Raw genomic sequence first — 18,952 nt, 5'->3', positions numbered from 1 at the left:
ATTTATATATTTAATTTAAAATTTAGTAAATATGAAAAAAATATTTTCCTCCATGAATAAATTTCTTTTTAATATAAAAATATATATATATAATTAATAACAACAACAATAATAACAATAATATTAATAATAACAACATTAATATAAATATATTTAATTTAAAACTTAGTAGATATGAAAAAGATTTATTTTTTCCTATTTAATATATTAATACTAAATAAAATAAAACTGAAAATACTGTTATACATAAAAATATATATAATTAATAAGAACAACAATAATAATAAATATAATATTATAACACAATTAAAATTAAATATAAAAGAAGAGTATATAAAATATATGAGTGATAAAATACGTAAAATAAATAAAAATAGAATAGATAGAATAAGGATTTGATCCGATCGGGAGATACTTTCGTCGAAACGGAATATTAATTCGGTTTGTGTAAAGGTTTAAAAAGACAATGCAACATTTAATAATATAGCATTAGTTGGTCATTGAATTCGCAATCTCGATTTGGGGCCGGATTAACCGTCAAGTCTTAACAGTAACAGTTTCGCGTCCCCCCATCCCCCATCGCCTCAGCCCATCTCGCTCTGCCCCGCAAAATCCAACCCCATCTCTCAAAGTACAAACTGGACATTGCGAATCTAATTAGAATCTTTGCTCATGCGTACCCCTAACCCCCCTCCCATTCGTTCGGCAAAAGAGGGTACGATCCGAACGTGGGGGACACCGGCCACGGGAACGGTAGGGGTAAGTTGGTCGCGCTCGCCGCTTCACACTTGTTTTAGTAGCCGACCCGACTCCGCCAGCAGCGCCCGGGAACCACCGACGGACGCACCACACTGCGACGGCCTCTCTCGCCTCACACGCGCTCACGTCCCGCATGTTTATAAACAAACCGCCGGAACGCCCGACCGCCTCACCGGAACCCGCTCCGGACCGGCCCGCTCCAATCCGCCGAAGCTGCAGCTCGAGTGCCACGTTTGAACTGTTTTTCGGGCCACGTGCTCCGACTTACTTTTGGGTTCTTGTTGTTGTTGTTGTTGTATGTGATATAGAGTGACACTTGACTACGTCTAATTGTTGTTACTGATGAATGATAAACAGTTTGATTGGCACTAATTTCGTCCGTCTGCCGGAGATAAATTTAATAATTAAACGCCGTCAAAACGGCGCATCTTCTCGCACAACTTTCTCACTATTCGAATTTGAACGTTTCTGGTATGTAAACTTGTTTTATTCCATTTTACGTCGCCATATTAATAAACTTAGATCGTTTTTATTTCATTCAATACAACTATTTATTATTTAAATTGCTTTAAGTAGCTTTTAGTGCATGTTTTATTGTTGCTCAATTAACTCAATTGTGAGCGTTGCCACTCGTATGTAAATTTAAATTTTCCATGTGAACACCATCAATTAATTTATTTATTTATTTTTTAGTCGTTTTTGGCTCTCTTCGGTTGTGTGTAGTGGCATGCCGTTCGTTCGGGATTTGTTGAATAAAAATTTGTAACAATGTTTTGAGCGGCACGCTGCGTTTGACGTTCGTTCAATTAATTTTAAACTACCTTAAACTGAACGGCGATACTGTCATGGAATTGTTGTTAACAGTCGGCGGGAAAACTGAAAATTGTTCGCACATTTTGTGACGCAAAAATTCATAAAACAATTAATGGTTTTGATCAACCGAAATTTTGGCTGTGATATTTACCTAAATTACATTTTATTATTACTATTAAATTAAGTACAGTAAAGGTAAATTGTTATGTCAAAAATTGTACAACGAATCACTTTATTTCTATTAAATTTTATGTTTTTTAAAAAACTTTTGAGATTTACTAATTAATTAATTAATTAAATTTTTATTTCTATATTTTTAAATTGTTTAAAATAATTGTCAAAAAGTACTAATTTTGTAGAATTTAAATCATATTTTGTTTCTAAAAATTGGGCAAAATTAATTTATTATATTATAATACGGTGAAATAAATTATTTTCTAAATTTCTTACAATAAATATGTTTTATTTTTATTTAACAGAAAATTAAACAATTAAAAATATTAATATTATCGAATATGGTGGAAACAAGGTCATATATAAATTTAAAAATAATTAACTTTGTTGAAAAATTCCATTAGAAAAATATTTTAAATTTTTTTAAACTAAATTTAAATTTAATGAATATATTTTTCTAAAAATTGGGCAAAATTAATTTTATTACATTATTGTAGTGTGAAATTATTAATTAATTACTAATTCATCTCCATTAAATAATGTTTAAAATCTGTCATTTTCTGTATATTTAAAATGTTTTAAAAAAATCTACATAAATAACTATTTTTATAAAACAGCTAAATTTTGGGGTATTTAATAAAATTAAATTAAATTTTATAAATAATTTGTAATTTTATTTCTTAAAATTGGGGAAAATTAATTTGATTACATTATTATAGTGTAAAACTATTATTTAATTACTAATTTATCTCCATAAAAATGTTTAAATTATGTCATATTTTATACATTTAAAATGGTTTGAAAAAATCTACATAAGAAATATTTTTAGCAATTTTTTAAACCTAAATTTTGGTGTATTTAATAAATTTAAATTTTATGAATAATTTGTAGTTTCATTCCTCAAAGTTGGACCAAATTAATTTTATTAAATTATATAAGTGTAAAAATATTAATTAATTACTAATTTATCTCCATAAAAATGTTTAAATTATGTCATATTTTATACATTTAAAATGGTTTGAAAAAATCTACATAAGAAATATTTTTATCAATTTTTAAACCTAAATTTTGGTGTATTTAATAAATATAAATTTTATGAATAATTTGTAACTTTATTCCTCAAAGTTGGACCAAATTAATTTTATTAAATTATATAAGTGTAAAAATATTAATTAATTACTAATTTATCTTCATCAAATAATCTTTAAATTCTGTTATTTTTTATATATTTAAAATGTTTTGAAAATATCTACATAAAAAATATTTTTATTAATTTTGTAAAGCTAAATTTTGGGATAATAAAATTAAATCAAGTTTTATGAATAATTTGTTAATTTATTATTTAAAATTGGGCAAAATTAATTTTATTAAATGTGAAAAACTAATTTATCTTTTTCAAATAGTCTTTAAATTCAGTTATTTTTTATATATTTAAAATATTTTGAAAATATTTACATAAAAAAATATTTTTATTAATTTTTAAAGCTAAATTTTGGGGTATTTAATTAAATTACATTAAGTTTTATTAATAATTTGTAATTTTATTCATTAAAGTTGGGCAAAATTCATTTTATTTAATTATAAGTGTGAAAATATTAATTAATTACTAATTTATCTCCATAAAAAATGTTTAAATTCCGTCATATTTTATATATTTAAAATTTGTTGAAAAAATCTACATAAAAAATACTTTTGTCAAATTTTAAAGCTAAATTTTGGGATATTTAATAAAATTAAATCAAGTTTTCTGAATAATTTGTAATTTTGTTCCTTAAGGTTGGCCAAAATTAATTTTATTAAATTATATTAGTGTGAAAATATCAATTAATTACTAATTTATCTAATCACTATTGTTTAAATTCTGCCATTTTCAATATAATTAAAATGCTTTGAAAAAATCTACATAAAAAATATTTTTATTAATTTTTTTTAAACTAAATTTTTGAGTATTTAATAAAATTAAATCATTTTTTTTTATAATAATTTGTAATTTTATTCGTTAAAGTTGAACAAAATTAATTTTAATAAATTATAATAATATGAAAATATTAATTAATTATTTTTTTATTATTTAAATTTCTAAAATTTGATAATTTTTAAATTAATTAAAAATTATATTAATATAAAAAATACACTTGAATAAATAAAATTTTAATTATTAAACTAATATTTTCTCCAAATAATAATTGTTTTTAAGAAAAAACAATAATTGAAAATTTATTAATTTTAACACCTAAAATAAACGAATATAATTTTCATTATTTAAATACGTCAAAAATATTTTTTAATTGTCTTGTTTTTCATATGAATAAATTATATATTTTAAGGAAATTAATATAGGAAAATAACACTTTTTAAAACATGTACATATTTAGGACACTGAATAATTTCAAATTTAGTAAATAGATATAAATATAGATAATGTAATTTCTAAGAAAAATAATACATATGAATATTTACATTAATATTTAATTTTGTTATTTTCCACGTACTTTATTATGTAAGAAAATGACTAAAATATTACATTAATAATAATTTAATCAAGATAAATAAATCACAGCAAACATTTTGAAAAAAAAAAAAATAGATTTTTGGTTTAATTTGATAATTAAGGGTAATTTAATGAATCTAAAATTATGTTAATTATATAATAGTCATCAATGTTCAGTTTAGCTCAACGAATTCATAAAACATACCCATTTTTTAGTTATATTTGTAAAAATAGTAAAATAATAAAATGTAATTTAGGATTAAAATTGTATATTATTTATAAAATTATCATTACATTCGTCGAGAAACCGGTATAACATGGCTAAAACTGGTGAAAACGTAACAGTAATCGCGAATTTACGATTGCAAATTTTAACGACACTTTTAAGAAACCTCATTAACTAAACCACGTTAATCTTACGTTTATAACAGAGATCAATAATACAATTTACGAACCCACATTGCATACGTAAAAGGTGTTAAAATGCAGAACGCCAGTTTATGGCCATTTTTCCACATTCGCAAATTGTAAATTGTAAATAATGAAATGGCCGTTTTAAAATCGTGTCCTCGTCAAATTGTTGCCAGCAATAAACCAATAACAACGTGCCCCCGGAACTCTGTTTATTTGGTTAAACACGCTTTGAATTTGACAAAAAAAAAAATTTTATTATTCTCATTTTGAATGAAAATTCCGTTCTTTCAGTTTGGGGGTTGTGTGTGTGCCGTAACATATAATATATATCATAACACCGCGGCCGCACGTTTCCATTAGAGTCCGCCACTTTAATTTATTTATAATTGTATCGCTTTGAATAAATGTTTTAGCATAATTAACTTTATCTTTAGTTCTTGGAAGTGGCGGATGATGAATCATGGATAATTACGAATTTCCCACTCCACCAACTAATATTAATATAGAGCAGTTTCGTCTTAAACGATGGACCGTTCTATTATTAAATACTGACACAAATAAATTTATAAGTTTAAGTGCAACTTTTAACTTAATTAATAAGATGATTCATTAAAGACTTAAAATCTGTCATTGAGCACGAATTTACGACACAGTCGGTAATGGCTATAATAATGCGTGATTCATGAAAAATATTCGAAATTAACATATTTATAATGGTGGTATAATTAAAATATGGTTATAATATACCATGGGTGTGTTTTATTTTCTGATGAATTATGGCTCTTTGATTTTAACCTGTGATTAATCTAGTTAAGTTAATTTCTAAATTATTACCTAGTGAAATCATGTTGGATTTCAAAAAGGTATGTCTGTTAATTAAATTAAGCTTGTCATGAATTGAGTAATCACGTGGGTAGATAATCAGAGACAAAAATTGACACCACTACAAAACGTCATAAATTTAATGTACAATAAAAGAAAAAAAGAATATACTTTAGAAATCAGAATAAATCTTTAGAAGACAACAATTTTTAGCAAAAAATTTCCATTTTTCAACGTATAATTTTGCCAAAAATATTTTGACAATGCCAAAGAGAATAAGGAATTATATCTTTAGTAATATACATTTAATTTATGTTGCTACAAAGGGCACAGCTACAAATTTGATATAAAATAAAAGAAGAAAAAGTAAAACATACTTTAGAAGTCAGAAAAAGTCTTTAGAAGACACCAATTTTTGGAAAAAATCTGTGTTTCTCAACGTATAATTACGCCAATAATATTTTGACAATGCCAAAGAAAATAAGGAATTAAATCTTTAGTAATATACATTTAATTTATGTTGCTACAAAAGGCACAGCTACAAATTTGATGTAAAATAAAAGAAGAAAGAGTAAAACATACTTTAGAAGTCAGAAAAAGTCTTTAGAAGACCCCAATTTTTGGAAAAAAATCGGTGTTTCTCAATGTATAATCGCCAATAATATTTAGACAATGCCAAAGAGAATAAGGAATTAAATCTTTAGTAATATACATTTAATTTATGTTGTTACAAAAGGTACAGCTACAAATTTGATGTAAAATAAAAGAAGAAAGAGTGAAACATACTTTAGAAGTCAGAAAAAGTCTTTAGAAGACGCCAATTTTTGAAAAAAAATCTGTGTTTCTCAAGGTATAATTTTGACAATAATATTTTGACAATGCCAAAGAGAATAAGGAATTAAATGTTTAGTAATATACATTTAATTTATGTTGCTACAAAGGGCACAGCTACAAATTTGATATAAAATAAAAGAAGAAAGAGTAAAACATACTTTAGAAGACAGAAAAAGTCTTTAGAAGACGCCAATTTTTGAAAAAAAATCTGTGTTTCTCAACGTATAATTTTGCCAATAATATTTTGACAATGCCAAAGAAAATAAGGAATTAAATCTTTAGTAATATACATTTAATTTATGTTGCTACAAAAGGCACAGCTACAAATTTGATGTAAAATAAAAGAAGAAAGAGTAAAACATACTTTAGAAGTCAGAAAAAGTCTTTAGAAGACCCCAATTTTTGGAAAAAAATCGGTGTTTCTCAATGTATAATCGCCAATAATATTTAGACAATGCCAAAGAGAATAAGGAATTAAATCTTTAGTAATATACATTTAATTTATGTTGTTACAAAAGGTACAGCTACAAATTTGATGTAAAATAAAAGAAGAAAGAGTGAAACATACTTTAGAAGTCAGAAAAAGTCTTTAGAAGACGCCAATTTTTGAAAAAAAATCTGTGTTTCTCAAGGTATAATTTTGACAATAATATTTTGACAATGCCAAAGAGAATAAGGAATTAAATGTTTAGTAATATACATTTAATTTATATTGCTACAAAGGGCACAGCTACAAATTTGATATAAAATAAAAGAAGAAAGAGTAAAACATACTTTAGAAGACAGAAAAAGTCTTTAGAAGACGCCAATTTTTGAAAAAAAATCTGTGTTTCTCAACGTATAATTTTGCCAATAATATTTTGACAATGCCAAAGAGAATAAGGAATTAAATTTTTAGTAATATACATTTAATTTATGTTGCTACAAAGGGCACAGCTACAAATTTGATATAAAATAAAAGAAGAAAGAGTAAAACATACTTTAGAAGACAGAAAAAGTCTTTAGAAGACGCCAATTTTTGGAAAAAATCTGTATTTCTCAACGTATAATTGTGCCAATAATATTTTGACAATGTCAAAGAGAATAAGGAATTATATCTTTAGTAATATACATTTAATTTATGTTGCTACAAAAGGCACAGCTACAAATTTGATGTAAAATAAAAGAAGAAAGAGTAAAACATACTTTAGAAGTCAGAAAAAGTCTTTAGAAGACCCCAATTTTTGGAAAAAAATCGGTGTTTCTCAATGTATAATCGCCAATAATATTTAGACAATGCCAAAGAGAATAAGGAATTAAATCTTTAGTAATATACATTTAATTTATGTTGTTACAAAAGGTACAGCTACAAATTTGATGTAAAATAAAAGAAGAAAGAGTAAAACATACTTTAGAAGACAGAAAAAGTCTTTAGAAGACCCCAATTTTTGGAAAAAAATCGGTGTTTCTCAATGTATAATCTTGCCAATAATATTTAGACAATGCCAAAGAGAATAAGGAATTAAATCTTTAGTAATATACATTTAATTTATGTTGTTACAAAAGGTACAGCTACAAATTTGATGTAAAATAAAAGAAGAAAGAGTAAAACATACTTTAGAAATCAGAAAAAGTCTTTAGAAGACGCCAATTTTTGGAAAAAATCTGTGTTTCTCAATGTATAATTGTGCCAATAATATTTTGACAATGCCAAAGAGAATAAGGAATTATATCTTTAGTAATATACATTTAATTTATGTTGCTACAAAAGGCACAGCTACAAATTTAATATAAAATGAAAGAAGAAAGAGTGAAACATACTTTAGAAGTCAGAAAAACTCTTTAGAAGACCCCAATTTTTGGAAAAAAATCTGTGTTTCTCAATGTATAATCTTGCCAATAATATTTAGACAATGCCAAAGAGAATAAGGAATTAAATCTTTAGTAATATACATTTAATTTATGTTGCTACAAAAGGCACAGCTGCAAACTTGATGTAAAATAAAAGAAGAAAGAGTAAAACATACTTTAGAAGACAGAAAAAGTCTTTAGAAGACACCAATTTTTGGAAAAAATCTGTGTTTTTCAACGTATAATTGTGTCAATAATATTTTGACAATGCCAAAGAGAATAAGGATTTATATCTTTAGTAATATACATTTAATTTATGTTGCTACAAAAGGCACAGCTGCAAATTTGATGTAAAATAAAAGAAAAAAAGAGTAAAACACACTTTAGAAGTCAGAAGAAGACTTTAGGAGACATTTTAGAAAATAATTTAGTTGTTATAACTTTATTATTCAAAATGTCTTCATTTCCAACATTGTTCTTTTATTAAATATATTTAGAAAAAGTCAAAGACAAAGAATAGAGATTTATGTCATTAAATTTAATACGCATTTAATCCACAGAAAGCTACAAAAGGCGAAGCTACAAAAATAACACAAAACAAACGAAGTCATTTAAAATTCCCAGAGTGAAACATAATTAAAACGAAATTAATCATAATTGTATCGTTTCCCGAATCGAGGTGATAAAATAAAGCACGAAGAAAAAGTAATTTACCTTTTTTTTTCTAAAGCCACAACTCTAATAATATCTTAATAATTGTAACAATAATTAAATTGAAATAATGGTTCATCCATAATTATGCTTAATTGCTTTTAAATAAATAATATTCGAATAAATTTGCGCAATTTGTAATTACATTTTGTGTAGATGCTTATCTGACCGATGAAAAATTTTATCATTATTATAAACTCATTAGTCGGTAATTGCCGAAAATCCGTTAAAAATTAATTAAAAAAAGCCCCCCCGTCCAATTAATTATTGTATAAACTAAACGGAGCCGTCCCTGTTTAATTTATTTTTTAAATATTGTTGCAACAAATTTTGATTTTGGCATAAATTAACAAGTTTCGTAATTTAAATGTAAACTCCGGCAATTCTCACACCGGGTTCCGTATTATGATAATGCCCTTGCTTCAAATGCACAGTTCAAAAAGTTTCGCAACTTCAACGTTCTGGTTATTTCGAAGTTGTATCAAAGTCGCTCTTTGTGTGTGATGTTTAAAATGTACATAAAGTAATAAACACGAGTTACATTCAAAATGCATAACTGATGCAACACATGCATGTTGTTAATCATTTATTCCTGCAGTTTACTAATGTTAATTAGTTTGCTGAAATTGCGATTTAAAAAAATATTTCGAAAGTGGTGCGTTAAATGCATTATTTCATCGGCGATTTTTCCAATACGGTTAAGATATATTAGTTTAATTATTGGGTTGGAGCCTTCTGGTTTGATTTATGACGAATGCGCCGCATAAACCTTAATAATTAATAATTTCTATCACTAAAAGTAGGTAAGAGATTATAAATTAAAGGTAACATTACTAAATCACTCGGGATTATTAATTTTCATTTCCAGAATAACGTTGCAAGCATAATTAATAAATTATGATCTATAAATAAGTATGAAAATCTAACGTTAACGTGTGGGTTGTATGAACATGCGAAACCATGATGTTATGTTTAAAATCCATGTTTATTTTTATATTTTATTACTTGGGTGCATATTGTTCAATTACTCAGAATAAAATTACATAAACATTTTAGTTGAATAGGATTGTTGATTTAATGAGCATTATATAATCATTTTTAAGTTCAAAACAGATACTAATCAGCTTTGCCTCGGGATACATTAACGACTGCAACTAATATTTAATAATCCTTTTGAATATTTTGCTTTTAATACCTGTAATAGTTAAGTATTACTTTTTTAAATTTTACTATTAATACGTAATTAACCAATAATTATTTAAAAAATTTATGCAAATTTATTCAACTTATTTATAATTACTATTTTTTTAATTATGTCTTGCAATTAAATGTTATAATATAGATATACTGTTTTAATTTCTCATTAAACTTTAAACTCTTATTATATTTTATTTATTTATTTTATTTAAAATAAACTGTGGAACTTGGAACTGGAAATATTACCTAAAGATTTTGTCATTTATTCAATATAAAAAATTTCAAAATGTTAAGATAAATGTATCTTTTATAAAAAATTTCAAAATATTAAGATAAATATTTATTTTATAATGATATTTAAGTTTCTTGGTAACTAAAAAACTATTTAAATACTATTTATTTTAGTTAAAATAAACTGTACTAATATTTTGTATCAATTCTAAAAATATCTAGTCATTTATCCCACATAAAAAATATCAAAATATTAAAATAAATGAATTTTATAATTATGTTAAATTTATTTTATAATATTAACAATAAAATAAAAGATATTTTTTCCTTCTTAAGTTGCTTTTACTGGTAACTAATAAACTTATTAAAATTTGTAGAAACTGCTCAATTATTTTTTATTTATTTCAATAATATTTATTTTATTTAGAATAAATTTAGAAACGTAAGAAAACTCTTCTGGCAATACTTTAAAATATCTCATAATCCTCATAAAAAATTTCAAAATATTAAACTAAAAGTGTCTTATAATTATGCTAAATTTATTTCATAAAATAAACAATAAAATAAAGGGCAAATAAAATATATAAAAAAGAGACTGTTTAATACTTTTTGCTTCTAAAGTTGCTTTTATTATTTTATTAAAATTTAAGGTAAATTTATTAATATTTTTAATAACTACTCGATTATTTAACTTATTTAAAAACTATTTATTTTATTTAAAATAAATTTTGGAACATAAGAAAATTTTTCTGGCATTTTTTTATATTTCTAAGTATCATTTGTTCCACATAAAAAATTTCTAAATATTAAACTAAATATATCTTATAATTATACTAAATTTATTTTATTAAATAAACAATAAAATAAAACATAAATAAAATATATAAAAAAGAAGCTGTTTAATAGTTTTTGCTTCTAAGTCGCTTTTATTAATAATTTTATTGAAATTTATGGTAAATTTATTAATATTTTTAGTAATTACTCGATTTAAAAACTATTTTTTTTATTTGAAATAAATTTTGGAACATATGAAAATTTTTCTGGCATTTTTTTATATTTCTAAATATCTTATCATTTGTTCAACATAAAAAAATTTCTAAATATTAAACTAAATAAAACTAAATTTATTTAATAAAATAATAGATAAATAAGATATATAAAAAAGAAGCTGTTTAATAGTTTTTGCATCTAAAGATGCTTTTATTGGTAATTTTATTAAAATTTATGGTAAATTTATTAATATTTTTAGTAATTACTCGATTATTTAATTTATTTAAAAACTATTTATTTTATTTAAAATAAATTTTGGAAAATAAGAAACTTTTTCTGGCATTTTTTTATATTTCTAATTATCTTATCATTTGTTCCATATAAAAAATTTCTAAATATTAAACTAAATATATCATATAATTATGCTAAATATATTTTATAAAATAAACAAAAAATAAAACATAAATATAATATATAAAAAAGAAGCTGTTTAATAGTTTTTGCATCTAAAATTGCTTTAATTGATAATTTTATTAAAATTTATGGTATATTTATTAATATTTTTAGTAACTACTCGATTATTTAATTTATTTAAAAACTATTTATTTTATTTAAAATAAATTTTGGAAAATAAGAAAATTATTGTGTCATTTTTTTATATTTCTAAATTTCATTTGTTCCACATAAAAAATTTCTAAATATTAAACTAAATAAAACTAAATTTATTTTATAAAATAAAAAATAAAATAAAAGATAAATAAAATATATAAAAAAGAAGCTGTTTAATAGTTTTTGCTTCTAAAGTTGCTTTTATTAGTAATTTTATTAAAATTTATGGTAAATTTATAAATATTTTTAGTAACTACTCAATTATTTAATTTATTTAAAAACTATTTATTTTATTTAAATTAAATTTTGGAGCATAAGAAAATTTTTCAGGCATTTTTTTATATTTCGAAATATCTAATCATTTGTAAATGTATCTTATAATTAAGCTAAATTTATTTTATAAAGTGAACAATAAAATAAAAGATAAATGAAATATATAAAAATTAATAAAAATAGTACAAAAATAGTTTGTATTTAATTAAATTAAATAATAATTTTGAAAACTTATTATTTAATATGTTTAATTATTTTTTGTTGTGTTTTATTTTTCTACTTTTTAAATGATTTAAAAAGAATACACAGTTACATTTATGTTATGAGTGATTCATTTTTATTATTCAATCCAAAGAAGACAATGCTTTTGCAGTCTGGCCACACAACATTGTTGTTTAGAAAGCTTTGTGCTTTATGAAGATCCACACACAATAGTAATTAATACGATTAGCCAGTTTTATGTAACAAATGGCAAATTTAATTAGTTATTTGTACGAGTTATCGGTTTAAAGGAAATGTGTAATTCTATATTGAAAGTACGTTGTGCAGCTGTCAATTTGTTTGTTATTCAATGAGGTAATTAGCTGGGTGTAACTTATTTATAAATTATAATATGTGCACAATGCAAAAGTGGCCGTATTTACTGCACATTGTTGTTGTACTTATGACATCCTGTTCTATAAATCGACGTGTTTCCAAGTACAATTGATGGTAATTCACACCCGCTATTAAAACACTGATAATGTTCTACTGAACGTGGAGTTAAATAATAACCAGAGATAAAATTTAATGGAATTGTATATTAAACTATGGAAAATTATATATATAGGCCGCCACAATAAAAAATTGAATAGATGAAGGACAATTCGCCAAAGTAAGATATCGCACCTTATTGGAAAGAAAGTGGAATTCCATTATCTGTTTTAAACAAATAACTAATTAGATTTGCAATCGGTTAGTTACATAAAAAGGGGCTAATCGCATTAATAACTATTGTATGGTACGTAGGTAGGTGTATGAAGGTTGATAAAGCACATAAAGCTTTCTATACGATGATAATTTCGTTCGTCTAGCCGATGAAAATAAGCTAAACTAATTCGGATAATTGGGGAAAAGTGAAACTAAATAAGAGTCCCACTGCGCGAAAATAAGTCTATTACGAAAGCCGTCTGTTTCTGAGAAGTCTAGAACGTTTTCTGGGCTCACATAATTACCAACTGTTTATTTCATCCCCTTGTATTTTATGTAATGTTCCTCACTGATGGTTTATGTAACTGTATTAACTGCTGGTAATTAAGATATTTGGAATATTATGTTATTAAGGCTATTAAATATTTTGAATTAATGAGTTGTCGACGGAAAGAAAATTAATGACATTAACGTTACGAATGTGAATTAAAAGAAAATACCTTCACCCTTAAAATTGTTATATAATATTTTAATGATGTTATATTTGAAAGCATTAATTAATTATATAATTAAAATGTTAACGAACAACAAAAGTAATCAATGTCTAATATGACATTAAATAAATAAATAGAAAAAAATATATTAAAAATAAATAAAATTGATAAAAATTTTATAAATTCAAATTTGAATAAATATTATTAAATAAAATAAATACAAACAAAAGTTATCAAAAACAAAAAAATACTGGTAAAATTTTTTTAAAATGAAAACTGAACATATTTACAAAATAATTTTAAATATATATTGAGGGGGATGTCAAATAATAAAATTAATATATAGAAAAAAATATATATTATAAATAAAATATATAAGCAAAAATTTTATAAATTGAAAAATAAGATTAATATACAAAATATTAAAAAATATATATATTTGGAGGGGGGCAGTTAAATTATAAATAAATTAAATAGAAAAAAATAATATTAAAAGTAAATAATGTTGATAAAAATTTTATAAATTGAAAAATTTACATAAATTATTAAAAAAAAAAAATAGAAAAAAGTTGTAAAAAAAAATATATCACTAAAAATTTTATAATTTGAAAAGTAAAATTAATATAGAAAATATTTAAAAAATGTTTGGAGGGGGGGGGTGATAATTAAATTATAAATAAAAAACTATTAAAAGTAAATAATATTTGTAAAAATTATATAAAATGAAAAACAAGATTCATATATTTTTATTTGGGCGAAAGTAATTTTTTATAAAATATATAGAAAAAAATGGCAAAAATAAATAAATTTGGGTGGGAATAAGTAATAAATTTAATGTCTAGAAAAAATATTATAAATAAAATATATTATTAAAAATTTAAAATATATTGTTAAAAATTAGAAAAATAAGATTAATATAGAAAATATTTTAAAAAATTATTTGGGGGAGAGAAATTTATATTAAATGAAATACATAGAATAAAAAAAATGTAAAAAATAAATAAAATTTGTAAAAATTTTGTAAATTGAAAAATGAGTATATTACATAAATTATTTAAAAAAATTAGGGGTGGTGATAAATAATAAATTAAATACATAAAAAAAATATATCAAAACTAAAAAATATTGGAAAAAATCCATAGATAAAAAATAACAACAAATATTAAATATTAAAATTATTAAAAAATATTAAATATTATTTAAAATTATTTTTGGGGTGGGGGTAAACAATAAATTAAATATGTAGAAAAAAATATATCAAAATGAAAATATTGCTAAAAATTTAATAAATTTAAAAATATAATATTAACGAAAATTTTTTGGGAGAGGGAGGTTATATATAAGATAAATAGAAAAAACTATATACCAGAAATAGAATAAAGAAATAAAATTATTAAGAATAAAAAATATTTGTAAAAATTTGTACAAAAATAGTAAAATTTTAGTGTTTAAAATAATAAATAAATAAATAAAATAGAAACTGGGGGGCAAAATTAAATAAAAAATCTGTATATAGCAATATTATAATAATTGAGTTACAATGGTCACAAAAATTAAAATAAAAAATGCATAGTTTTAGAATACATATTTCAGAATTAAACAATATTGAGATTTAACCAACTTATTCAAGAAAATTCAGTTTCAGGATTTTTTATCGTTCATTTTAATGAGATAATATGTTAATAAATAAATAAACTAAACAATATTGTGTGGCCAGTTTTCATTATTATCAACAATCGTTCATTTCCTCGGGATAATTAATTGATAAATATTAAATGTGATGTTAAAATAAATAAAGTTACAGACGCTCCCATTTAATTTTCCTCATGCACAACATTTTAAGTGAATTTTCCTTTGATGTTACTTGTTAATAATTTCTTGAAATAGCTGTGATTTTCATAATACAATGTAAATGTGCTATATTTAGAATAATGTGCTGTGACGCCTTTAATAAAGACCAATTCAATTTATCCGTTTAATAGATCAACAATATAATTCTAAAATATTTCTTTAATTAATCATTAAGTCTAAATATAGAAACGCTACTTAAAAAAATTGTTTATTGTTTAAAATAATGGTGCAGTGAAAGCATTATTGCTCCGCATTAGTCGCACAACCATAAACTTGCCTCTGCCTTTGCCTTTGCCTTTGATTGCCTTTTTTCAGTCGTCTTGTAATAATCTTAATTTACGAACTTTTTCATATTTCTCAAGTCGACTAATAAAGCCTTCATTGTTCTTATCGTTAATGAAATTTATGCCTTGGTGTAATCATTCCACTCATCTTCAATCTAACAATTACATATTAATTATTCTCTTAATAGCTAATTACATACATTGTGCCTTTTATTACTCCCTGTTTTCTTAGTGGCGTTATTGTTAGTTGGTAGTAAATCCTTAAAAACAGTAATTAAACGCATTTTTTTCTAGCCAGACCCAGTTCAATCATCCACAATTACGAGACAAACTGCGTAAAAGTGAGTTAAGTGGTGTTGTGGCGCCCAACGTGCCAAACAAACCCCATAAATATCATTATTAATTCGGCAACGCAACGTCCGTTTAACACGGTCACCAAACCGCGACCGTTTTTGCCGTAATTCACCGCACGACCATAAACGGCGGATTACGCGGAACGGCGCTAACAAAAAAAAAAAAAAGAAAGCGGCTGAGGAGCCGGGCTAAGGGGTGGCGGGGCGTGCGCAAAGCCGCATCTTTAACTTTCAGCGCGACACGACTTTTATTTCAGAAGTTCCGGCGAAAGTTTCGCGTCCGGGGTTTTGGACGGGCGCGAAACACGATCGGGTCCAAACCGCCGGAAAAATGCGGTCGCCACCCCCAAGATTTGCCGCTCCACGTTCGACGGGTTGTTTTGGCTAATACGATTTTAAGTGGGGCGCTTCTTTTAGTTTTGTTCTGTTAATCTTTTATCGGGTTAATTTATTTTTACATATTTCGACAATTATTTCATTATTTTAATTAATATTTTTTTTAAATTTTGCCTCTTACTCAATAAAAAATATTTTACAGAAACTATTTTTAAATAAACATTAATAATTTCTCGATTATTAATAATATTTTTATTATTTTTATCAATTTATTCACAAGACTTAAAGAAGATTATTTTTTAAATCTTTTAGTATTCCTGTTAAATGTTTTAGTTTATTTAAATTTATATATTTTATCAGTTCTCTAATTAAGATTCTAATTTTTCTATAATTATTTAGTCAAATTTTTCAATTTTTAATAGTTTACATTAATTTATTTAATTTCTATTAATAGCTACTTATACAAAAGCTTTAAGTTTAAGCGAATAACATAAAAATAAAAAGCTTCAACACGAGAGCTTTATACTTTAAAAAAATGTTTTTGGACACTGATTTTGAGCATTTAATTATTTGAATTTAGTTACTAATTATAATAAATTTGACTTAGATACTAATAATTAGTAACAGTTGATAATAAATTTGTCAAGCAAATATTTAAAAATACAAAAACTTTAAAGAAAATCTATAATTTATAAAACTTGACAGTTTTACTGTTTAACTAATTTAATTATTTGAAGTATAAGTAAGTTATAACTAAAAAGTTCAAACAAAAGCTTTATATTTAAGTAAATAACATAAAAATAAAAAGCTCCAACGCGAGAGCTTTATACTTTAAAAAAATGTTTTTGGACACTGATTTTGAGCATTTAATTATTTGAATTTAGTTACTAATTATAATAAAATTGACTTAGATACTAATAATTAGTGACAGTTGATAATAAATTTGTCAAGCAAATATTTAAAAATACAAAAACTTCAAAGAAAATCTATAATTTGTAAAACTTGACAGTTTTACCGTTTAACTAATTTAATTATTTGAAGTATAAGTAAGTTATAACTAAAGAGTTCAAACAAAAGCTTTATATTTAAGTAAATAACATAAAAATAAAAAGCTCCAACGCGAGAGCTTTATACTTTAAAAAAATGTTTTTTGACACTGATTTTGAGCATTTAATTATTTGAATTTAGTTACTAATTATAACAAAATTCAATTAGATACTAATAATTAGTAACAGTTGATAATAAATTTGTCAAGCAAATATTTAAAAATACAAAAACTTTAAAGAAAATCTATAATTTGCAAAACTTGACAGTTTTACTGTCTAACTAATTTAATTATTTGAAGTATAAGTAAGTTATAACTAAAAAGTTCAAACAAAAGCTTCATATTTAAGTAAATAACATAAAAATAAAAAGCTCCAACACGAGAGCTTTATACTGTAAAAAAATGTTTTTGGACACTGATTTTGAGCATTTAATTATTTGAATTTAGTTACTAATTATAATAAATTTGACTTAGATACTAATAGTTAGTAACAGTTGATAATAAATTTGTCAAGCAAATATTTAAAAATACAAAAACTAAAGAAAATCTATAATTTGTAAAACTTGACAGTTTATTAAATTAATCGATGTCTAATATGGAATAATTTAAACAATATTGATACATTAACAAGTTACAAATGCACAGAAAATTGATATTCTTCATTGACTTTGAGATTCGAGTGACTAATTAGTAATCTTGGCTTGTTCATTAAATAAAATAAAAAGGGTGTATTGAAAGCTGATAAGCGAAGATTAACTAATTTAAAATTAAATTATGTTACTAATTAGTAACAGGTGACTAATGTGTATTTTCAAAGTAAAAACTTTTAATTGAAAAGCTTGAACAAAAGCTTTGTGTTTAAGTAAGTAACATAAAAATAAAAGGCTTTAATACAAGAACTGTTTGCTTTTGGGCATTTATTTTGAGTATTTAATAATTTCAATTTAGTTACTAACTAATTAGTAACAGTTGATAATAAATTAATTAAGTAAATAATTAAAAATATAAAAACTTTAAAAGAAACTTTATGATTTACAAAACTTGACATTTTTATTGAATAAATAATTAATTCTGTCATCTTTTTTGTAACGTAAATAGTTTATAATAAAAAAGCCTAAACAAAAGCTTTATGTTTAAGTAAATAACATAAAAATAAAATGCTCCAACTCGAGAATTTTATGCTTTACAAAGTTGTTTTTGGATATTGATTTTGAGTATTTAAAAATTTCAATTTAGTTACTAATTGTAATAAATTTGAATTAGATACTAATAATTAGTAACAGTTGATAATAAATTTGTCAAGCAAATACTTAAAATTACAAAAATTTCCAAAGAATCTTTATAATTTGTAAAACTTGACAGTTTTATTTTGTAACAAATTAATAGGTGCTGTCAATTTATTAGTAGTATAAATAAATTATAACCAAAAGGCTCAAACAAAAGCTTTATGTTTAAGTAAATAACATAAAAATAAAAAGCTCCAACACGAGAGCTTTAGGCTTTAAAAAATTGTTTTTAGACACTGATTTTGA

At 23.4% G+C, this 18,952-nt stretch overlaps 1 protein-coding gene across 4 annotated transcripts in view; it reads left to right on the top strand.

Annotated features, from left to right (window-relative positions):
- The first annotated feature begins 783 nt into the window (after positions 1 to 783).
- LOC109601604 (POU domain, class 6, transcription factor 2) overlaps positions 784 to 18,952 on the top strand; it is a 121,766-nt gene continuing 103,597 nt past the window's right edge. For all 4 annotated transcript variants that reach the window (XM_049967834.1, XM_049967832.1, XM_020017853.2 and 1 more), the window contains exon 1: positions 784 to 1,230. The gene's annotated coding sequence lies outside the window, so the exon portion shown is untranslated. The remainder of the gene's footprint in view (positions 1,231 to 18,952) is intronic.

The sequence above is a fragment of the Aethina tumida genome, chromosome 5 (genome assembly GCF_024364675.1).
Source record: "Aethina tumida isolate Nest 87 chromosome 5, icAetTumi1.1, whole genome shotgun sequence".
In the NCBI taxonomy this organism is placed as follows: Eukaryota; Metazoa; Arthropoda; class Insecta; order Coleoptera; family Nitidulidae; genus Aethina; species Aethina tumida.
This window is presented reverse-complemented; position numbering and strand designations above follow the sequence as displayed.